This window comes from Eutrigla gurnardus (genome assembly GCF_963514095.1).
Source record: "Eutrigla gurnardus genome assembly, chromosome: 12".
Classification (NCBI taxonomy): domain Eukaryota; kingdom Metazoa; phylum Chordata; class Actinopteri; order Perciformes; family Triglidae; genus Eutrigla; species Eutrigla gurnardus.
The window spans coordinates 27,657,156-27,666,147 of NC_139926.1; the positions used below are offsets into that span (position 1 = coordinate 27,657,156).

The 8,992-nt window shown below is 49.1% G+C and overlaps 1 protein-coding gene across 1 annotated transcript in view; it reads right to left on the minus strand.

The window, feature by feature from the left end:
- LOC311021875 (kinesin heavy chain-like) overlaps positions 1 to 2,790 on the minus strand; it is a 79,235-nt gene extending 76,445 nt beyond the window's left edge. The window contains exon 1 of the mRNA XM_084022751.1: positions 2,634 to 2,790. The gene's annotated coding sequence lies outside the window, so the exon portion shown is untranslated. The remainder of the gene's footprint in view (positions 1 to 2,633) is intronic.
- Between the last annotated feature and the right edge of the window lie 6,202 nt (positions 2,791 to 8,992).

Genomic DNA, 8,992 nt, shown 5'->3' on the forward strand with positions numbered 1-8,992 from the left:
CCCCCCCCCCCCAACCAAGACTGGGACAGACTGGAACGGACCCCCCCCTCATCAGCACCAGGGCGGACTCCCCCTCATCAGCACCAGGACGGGCCCTGATGACGGATCAAACAGATTAAACATTCTGGTCTCTGAGTCTGTTGTTCCAGTTGGAGTCGGAGACCAGCTGAGACCAGGAGGATCAGGATTCATTAAACCTGAACCTGGATCAGACCGAGGAGGATTATTTACAGTTTGTCAGCAGGAGACCAAATTTAATGTCATAGTAGAAGTGGTTTTACTGTATTATATTTCTTGAACAAACCTAAAAACTTAAAACTTCATTTTAAATTCTACCCAGAGACATGTAATGTTATATTTGCTGTAGTACTGATTGAGTCCTGCAGGGGGAGCCGGTCTCCTCCATCTGTCTCTGACGACTACTGAATTTAAACTCACGTTTAAGTGATGGAAAAGCTATGGAATCAAATCATATCTAATTATAACTGAAGGTCAGAAGAAAACTCTGTTTCTCAGTAGAACATCAGTGCAGCGGAGAGACACGAGAGACGGGCCTGGACCACGGCCTGGACCACGGCCTGGACCACGGCCTGGACCACGGCCTGGACCACGGCCTGGACCAGGTGGTTCCAAGCAGGTCCAGATGTCTGTCCCACCAGGAGCGTCCTCCAGCTCCAGGTGGACCCTGAGACATGATGGTGTGTTCTCTCCATAGGATGGAGGTCCAGGGGGATCCTGATCAGAGAACGAACCACCTCAGCTCCTCTCAACATGAAGGAGCAGCAGGTCCCTCTGAAGTCTGGAGTCCAGATCGTGGAGGACCAGGTTGTCTACTGCCCCCATTGAGACTTGAGATTCATGAAAATCACGCTTTAAATTATTGTGACATGAAAGTTTTAATTTATAATTTTAATGTATTATTATTGTAATAATTATTATAAATAAAATGATAATTTAACATCATAATTATATGTGTATATATATATATATATATATTATACATATACACACACACACACACACACACATATATATATACACACACACACACACATATACTACAATAAGTAAGTACAATAATCTATATTGAATACATTTATATCATATATCACTTTGACTTAATCAAATATGATGCATTATTAATGAATATAATATATTTGAGTTTGTTGTTTTCTTTCTGGCAGCGCTGGTCTTCGTCATGCTGCTGGTATGTCAGACTGGTTCCAGTCTTTGGATGGACGCCATCTTTCTCTGCATACCAACATGGGCGAGAGACACAGACAGAGAGAGAGAGAGAGAGAGAGAGAGAGACATTCCCAGCATCCTCTAGGGAACACAACGAGCCAACGACCCTCCTCCCTCCCTGGAACATCTAATCCCTGAAACCAGTCCAGCACTGTCTCTGGGGGACCGAGGGGACGGGTCAGGCTGCAAGGCAGCAACCAGCAACACAGCAACCAGCAACTCAGCAACCAGCAACACAGCAACCAGCAACTCAGCAACCAGCAACACAGCAACCAGCAACGCAGCAACCAGCATCGACCGCTCCAGTAAGTCTCTTCAGACTCTCCGGTTGATCCAGAATCCTGCAGCTGGTGTTCGGACCAGAACCAGGAGACAAGATCACGTTGCTCCTGTATTAGCTTCTCTGCACCGGCTGCCCGTCAAATCCAGAATAGAATTTAAAATCCTCCTCCTCTCCTATAAAGCCCTTCATGGTCAGGCACCATCATATCTGAAAGCTTGTAGTACCTGCTTACTCAACTACACCACCGTGCCCCCCCCCCCATAATGCAGGGTTACTGGTGGGCTCTAGAGTCTCCAAGTAGACTGGGAGCCTACCCGGCCCCCCTAGTGTGAAACCAGCTCCCACATTTAAGTGCTCTTTGATAAGGCTTAGACTCTTAGACCAGCCCTTAGTGTGGGCTTATTTAAATGAAATTGAACAGTGATAATATATACGCACATTTCACGAATCAAGCCACATTATGGTTGATAGGAAACATGGAACCTGGACTCGGAGGACTGGACGGATCGGTGGTGCGTCGACATCAACAGACGAACGAGTAATGACAGAGGAAGAGGAAACACACACTAAACACACCTGGACTGATTGGGAGACGAGAGACAGGTGGGGAAACACCGGCTGAACTGATTGGTGAGAACGAGAGGCTGACGAGGAGGAGGAGGAGTAGGAGGAGGAGAAGAAGGGGGAGGAGGAGGAGAAGAAAGAGGAGGAGGAGGAGAAGGAGGAGGGAATGTGAGAACAGCTGTTTGGCTCAGACAGCATTTGATGAAGGAAGTCGGCGTCTGTTCAAACGTGCCGAACAAACAGCAATAAGACGTGATGTTCATCTCCATGAAACCTGTTCTAACACATCAACTCTCCTCCTCCTCCTCCTCCTCCTTCTTCTTCTTTACATATTAAATGTATCTCTACGACTTATAGTTAATTCAAATTATTCATCAATTTTATACCTTTCAATGTGTGTATAGTTCATTATTATTATTATTATTTATAAACTAAATTCAGTCAAATGACAGTAAGCATCAAGGCTGCTCTGCTCAGCTTTACCATGAGTTCAGTTTATACTTCCTTCCGTATGACTGAATTTTGAACAAACTTGTGGGACACAACAACAACAACAACAACAACGACAACAACAACAACGACAACAACAACAACAACGACAAGAACAACAGCAACAGCAACAGCAACAACGACAGCAACAACAACAACAACAATGACAACAACAACAACAACAATGACAACAACAAGAGCAACAACAACAACAATCATATTTGCACACCTAATGACCAACATGTATATTATTCTGCAGAAACCAATCAGTAAATTCAGTCTGACTCTTCATCTGATCTCTCTGCCTTCATGTCTGAAGGTTTGCTTTTTACAGACGGTCAGTGAACGCCTCGGCAGAGTCACTGCAGGTCAGCGTGGAGGTGGAACTTCCTGTTGGCGCTGCAGTGAAACCGACGAGAGAGGAAGTTGGTCAACTGTTTACCTGCCAACAGCCGGCGGAGTGAAGCAACCTGCTGAGTCGGCAATGTAACAGCCGTCGCCGTCTGAGTCACAGTTACCCAACAGCAACTTCTGCTTTACGACAAGGTGAGAGGCCTGAACGCCACAGAGGAAGTAGCACGGCTGGAGTACCACAGTACAAGTACAACAGTACCACAGTACAAGGACAACAGTACCACAGTACAAGTACAACAGTACCACAGTACAAGGACAACAGTACCACAGTACAAGTACAAGAGTACAATAGGACAAGGACAACAGTACAAGGACAACAGTACCACAGTACAAGTACAATAGGTACACGTGTATGCGTGTCTATGTGTGTGTGTGTGTGTGTGTATATATATGTGTGTGTGTGTGTCTGTGTGTGTGTGTGTATATGCGTGTCTGTGTGTGTGTATATGTGTGTGTGTCTATGTGTCTAAATGTGTGTGTGTGTGTATGCGTGTCTATGTGTGTGTGTGTGTGTGTGTGTATATGCGTGTCTATGTGTGTGTATATGTGTGTGTGTCTATGTGTCTATGTGTGTGTGCGTGTATATGTGTGTCCGGTGTATATGCGTGTCTATGTGTGTGTGTATATGCGTGTCTATGTGTGTGTGTGTGTGTGTGTGTGTGCGTGTCTATGTGTGTGTGTGTGTGTGTGTGTGTATATGCGTGTCTATGTGTGTGTGTGTGTGTATGCGTGTCTATGTGTGTGTGTGTGTGTCTGTGTGTGTGTGTGTGCGTGTGTGTGTGAGGTCCCCTCATTGTCCTCGTGTTTCTGGCAGCAGAACCAAAATGGGAGAATTAAGCAGCTTTATTGTGATGCTTCTGTTTCATCACGGCTGTTGTTGTTGTTGTTTGTTTCACCTCCTCCTCCTCCTCCTCCTCCTCCTGTATCTCCTCCTCAGGCGTAAACACAGTGAAAGAAAGAGCTCTGCTGGTTGTATTGTCACATTACAAGGTTGAGTTCAAAGACACATTCAGAAGGTTGATCCAGCAGAAAGAATGTAGAGCAGCAAACACGATGAGCATCAGACACACTGAGATCCATCACCGCCATGAACGCCCCTGACCCGGATCACCCCGGTGACCCAAACACAAGCCAGCAAATACAACATTCTACATTAAAAACACCGTCTTCATGATCCATGATGATGAATTCCACCTTAAGAGCTAGTGATACCTTAAAACCTGGATCACCAATGTGATCACAGGTGGATCTCCCAGTGGACGACGTATTCTCACGGGAGACGAATCGCTGCTCGAGTGACTTGTGTTGGGATTGGCAGGATGATGTAGGTCAGGAGGATGAAGGAGGATGAAGAAGATCAGGAAGAAGGTCAGGATGATGAAGATCAGGAGGATGAAGGTCAGGATGATGAAGATCAGGATGATGAAGATCAGGAGGATGAAGGTCAGGATGATGAAGATCAGGAGGATGAAGGTCAGGATGAAGGTCAGGAGGATGAAGATCAGGAGGATGAAGGTCAGGATGATGAAGGTCACAAGGATGAAGATCAGGAAGAAGGTCAGGAGGATGAAGGTCAGGAGGATGAAGGTCAGGAGGATGAAGGTCAGGATGATGAAGGTCAGGATGATGTAGGTCAGGAAGAAGGTCAGGATGATGAAGGTCAGGGGGATGAAGATCAGGAGGATGAAGGTCAGGATGATGAAGGTCACAAGGATGAAGATCAGGAAGAAGGTCAGGAGGATGAAGGTCAGGAGGATGAAGGTCAGGATGATGAAGGTCAGGAGGATGAAGATCAGGAGGATGAAGGTCAGGATGATGAAGGTCACAAGGATGAAGATCAGGAAGAAGGTCAGGAGGATGAAGGTCAGGAGGATGAAGGTCAGGAAGAAGGTCAGGAGGATGAAGGTCAGGAGGATGTGGGTCAGGAGGATGAAGGTCAGGATGATGTGGGTCAGGAGGATGAAGGTCAGGAGGATGAAGGTCAGGAAGAAGGTCAGGAGGATGAAGGTCAGGAGGATGAAGGTCAGGAGGATGAATGTCAGGAGGATGAATGTCAGGATGATGAAGGTCAGGATGATGAAGGTCAGGAGGATGAAGGTCAGGAGGATGAAGGTCAGGAGGATGAAGGTCAGGATGATGAAGGTCAGGAGGATGAAGGTCAGGAAGAAGGTCAGGAGGATGAAGGTCAGGAAGATGAAGGTCAGGAGGATGAAGGTCAGGATGATGAAGGTCAGGAGGATGAAGGTCAGGAGGATGAAGGTCAGGAAGAAGGTCAGGAGGATGAAGGTCAGGATGATGAAGGTCAGGAGGATGAAGGTCAGGAAGAAGGTCAGGAGGATGAAGGTCAGGAAGATGAAGGTCAGGAGGATGAAGGTCAGGATGATGAAGGTCAGGAGGATGAAGGTCAGGAGGATGAAGGTCAGGAAGAAGGTCAGGAGGATGAAGGTCAGGATGATGAAGGTCAGGAGGATGAAGGTCAGGATGAAGGTCAGGAGGATGAAGGTCACTTTGCTACAGGAGCACACAAAGAAACGTAGAATCTGCTGATGCTTTGGATCTCAGCTGTGATGATGTCATGGCGCCACAGATGGCGTCCTGTGGTACCCAAACACATCCCAGATCGTCTCTGAGTCTCTACCTGACTGAAGACAAGCCTCCTCAGTCCCCCCCCCCTCCCCCGCCCCGCCGATCGACACAAGCATGGCATTGTGGGACGGCAGAGAGACGGACAGTGTTGGTCACAGCTGCGTGGACATTGATGATGCTGTACGCGGCGGCCTGAAGAAGACCACTGTGTACGCTCAAAATCTCAGAGAGAGTAAATCAGGGATGAGTTGCCGTCAAAGACAAACGAGCAGAGGACCGACAGCCTGGAGACAAACTTTGAGGAGAAACTTCCCAGAACTGAAGAGAACCAATGAGTGATGATAAAAACAGACATGAATTCTACTTTAGTCAGTCTTCATCTGATCGGAGCTTCTGTTTGAACAAACCTGGCAACTTAAAGTGACCCGTGTGGAGGGCTCAGGTCCTTAAGACTGCCCTGGAGGGTACACCCCCCCCCCCCGTCGGCCAGCGAGGTACACACCAGGGCCCCTCAGTGTGTCAGGAACAAGGCGAACAGGGCGGCATTGATGGACTGAGTCTGAACGGCAGCACATCTGGACGACACTCAACAAGCAGCTCAGTGTGATCAGATCCCCCTGTCGCTTTATGAAATCAAACGCACATTCATAACTGTCCCCGATTCTCCTTTCACATCCAAATCGCCTCCTCGGGGGGGCAACGAGGATCAAATCTTTATCTGTTCGCTGCTGACAAACACAGTTGTTTGTCTCCTGTTTGTCCCCTCGTAAAGAGAGAGAGTGGATGACAACGAGCCGGCTGTTCAAGCAACAGGAGAGCTGCAGAGAGTGTACAGTGATTAGCTCTCGGCACACAATGAGCATCGGAGTGTGTCCTCACAAGGCTGCTGCAGGTCTACAACGTCCTCACAAGGCTGCTGCAGGTCTAAAACACGTCCTCACAACGCTGCTGCAGGTCTACAACGTCCTCACAAGGCTGCTGCAGGTCTACAACGTCCTCACAAGGCTGCTGCAGGTCTAAAACACGTCCTCACAACGCTGCTGCAGGTCTAAAACGTCCTCAACGCTGCTGCAGGTCTAAAACACGTCCTCACAACGCTGCTGCAGGTCTAAAACACGTCCTCACAACGCTGCTGCAGGTCTACAACGTCCTCACAACGCTGCTGCAGGTCTAAAACGTCCTCACAACGCTGCTGCAGCTCTACAACGTCCTCACAACGCTGCTGCAGGTCTAAAACACGTCCTCACAACGCTGCTGCAGGTCTAAAACGTCCTCAACGCTGCTACAGGTCTAAAACGTCCTCACAACGCTGCTGCAGCTCTACAACGTCCTCACAACGCTGCTGCAGGTCTAAAACGTCCTCAACGCTGCTGCAGGTCTAAAACGTCCTCAACGCTACTGCAGGTCTACAACGTCCTCACACCGCTGCTGCAGGTCTACAACGTCCTCACAACGCTGCTGCAGGTCTAAAACGTCCTCAACGCTGCTGCAGGTCTAAAACGTCCTCACAACGCTGCTGCAGCTCTACAACGTCCTCACAACGCTGCTGCAGGTCTAAAACATCCTCACAACGCTGCTGCAGGTCTAAAACGTCCTCACAACGCTGCTGCAGGTCTAAAACACGTCCTCACAATGCTGCTGCAGGTCTAAAACGTCCTCAACGCTACTGCAGGTCTAAAACGTCCTCACAACGCTGCTGCAGCTCTACAACGTCCTCACAACGCTGCTGCAGGTCTAAAACGTCCTCACAACGCTGCTGCAGGTCTAAAACGTCCTCAACGCTGCTGCAGGTCTAAAACGTCCTCACAACGCTGCTGCAGCTCTACAACGTCCTCACAACGCTGCTGCAGGTCTAAAACGTCCTCACAACGCTGCTGCAGGTCTAAAACGTCCTCACAACGCTGCTGCAGGTCTAAAACGTCCTCACAATGCTGCTGCAGGTCTACAACGTCCTCACAACACTGCTACAGGTCTAAAACGTCCTCACAACCCTGCTACAGGTCTAAAACGTCCTCACAACGCTGCTGCAGGTCTAAAACATCCTCACAACGCTGCTGCAGGTCTAAAACGTCCTCAACGCTGCTGCAGGTCTACAACGTCCTCACAAGGCTGCTGCAGGTCTACAACGTCCTCACAACGCTGCTGCAGGTCTAAAACGTCCTCACAACGCTGCTGCAGGTCTACAATGTCCTCACAATGCTGCTGCAGGTCTACAACGTCCTCACAAGGCTGCTGCAGGTCTAAAACGTCCTCACAAGGCTGCTGCAGGTCTACAACGTCCTCACAAGGCTGCTGCAGGTCTAAAACGTCCTCACAAGGCTGCTGCAGGTCTACAACGTCCTCACAACGCTGCTGCAGGTCTAAAACGTCCTCACAACGCTGCTGCAGGCCAAAAACATCCTCACAACGCTGCTGCAGGTCTACAACGTCCTCACAACGCTGCTGCAGGTCTAAAACGTCCTCACAACGCTGCTGCAGGTTTAAAACGTCCTCACAACGCTGCTGCAGGTCTACAACGTCCTCACAACGCTGCTGCAGGTCTAAAACGTCCTCACAACGCTGCTGCAGGTCTAAAACGTCCTCACAACGCTGCTGCAGGTCTAAAACGTCCTCACAACGCTGCTGCAGGTCTAAAACGTCCTCACAACGCTGCTGCAGGTTTAAAACGTCCTCACAAGGCTGCTGCAGGTCTAAAACGTCCTCACAACGCTACTGCAGGTCTAAAACGTCCTCACAACGCTGCTGCAGCTCTACAACGTCCTCACAACGCTGCTGCAGGTCTAAAACGTCCTCACAACGCTGCTGCAGGTCTAAAACGTCCTCAACGCTGCTGCAGGTCTAAAACGTCCTCACAACGCTGCTGCAGCTCTACAACGTCCTCGCAACGCTGCTGCAGGTCTAAAACGTCCTCACAACGCTGCTGCAGGTTTAAAACGTCCTCACAACGCTGCTGCAGGTCTACAACGTTCTCACAGCGCTGCTGCAGGTCTACAACGTCCTCACAATGCTGCTGCAGGTCTAAAACGTCCTCAACGCTGCTGCAGGTCTACAACGTCCTCACAACGCTGCTGCAGGTCTAAAACGTCCTCACAATGCTGCTGCAGGTCTTAAACGTCCTCACAACGCTGCTGCAGGTCTACAACGTCCTCACAACGCTGCTGCAGGTCTAAAACGTCCTCACAACACTGCTACAGGTCTAAAACGTCCTCACAACGCTGCTGCAGGTCTACAACGTCCTCACAACGCTGCTGCAGGTCTAAAACGTCCTCAACGCTGCTACAGGTCTAAAACGTCCTCACAACGCTGCTGAAGAAGAAGGTCCTCTGAACACATATTTGTGTAAACTGAGGACAAGCTTCTGAATCCTTTCCTGTTCATATAGGATCCTCATTAATTGAAATTAAGTATTCT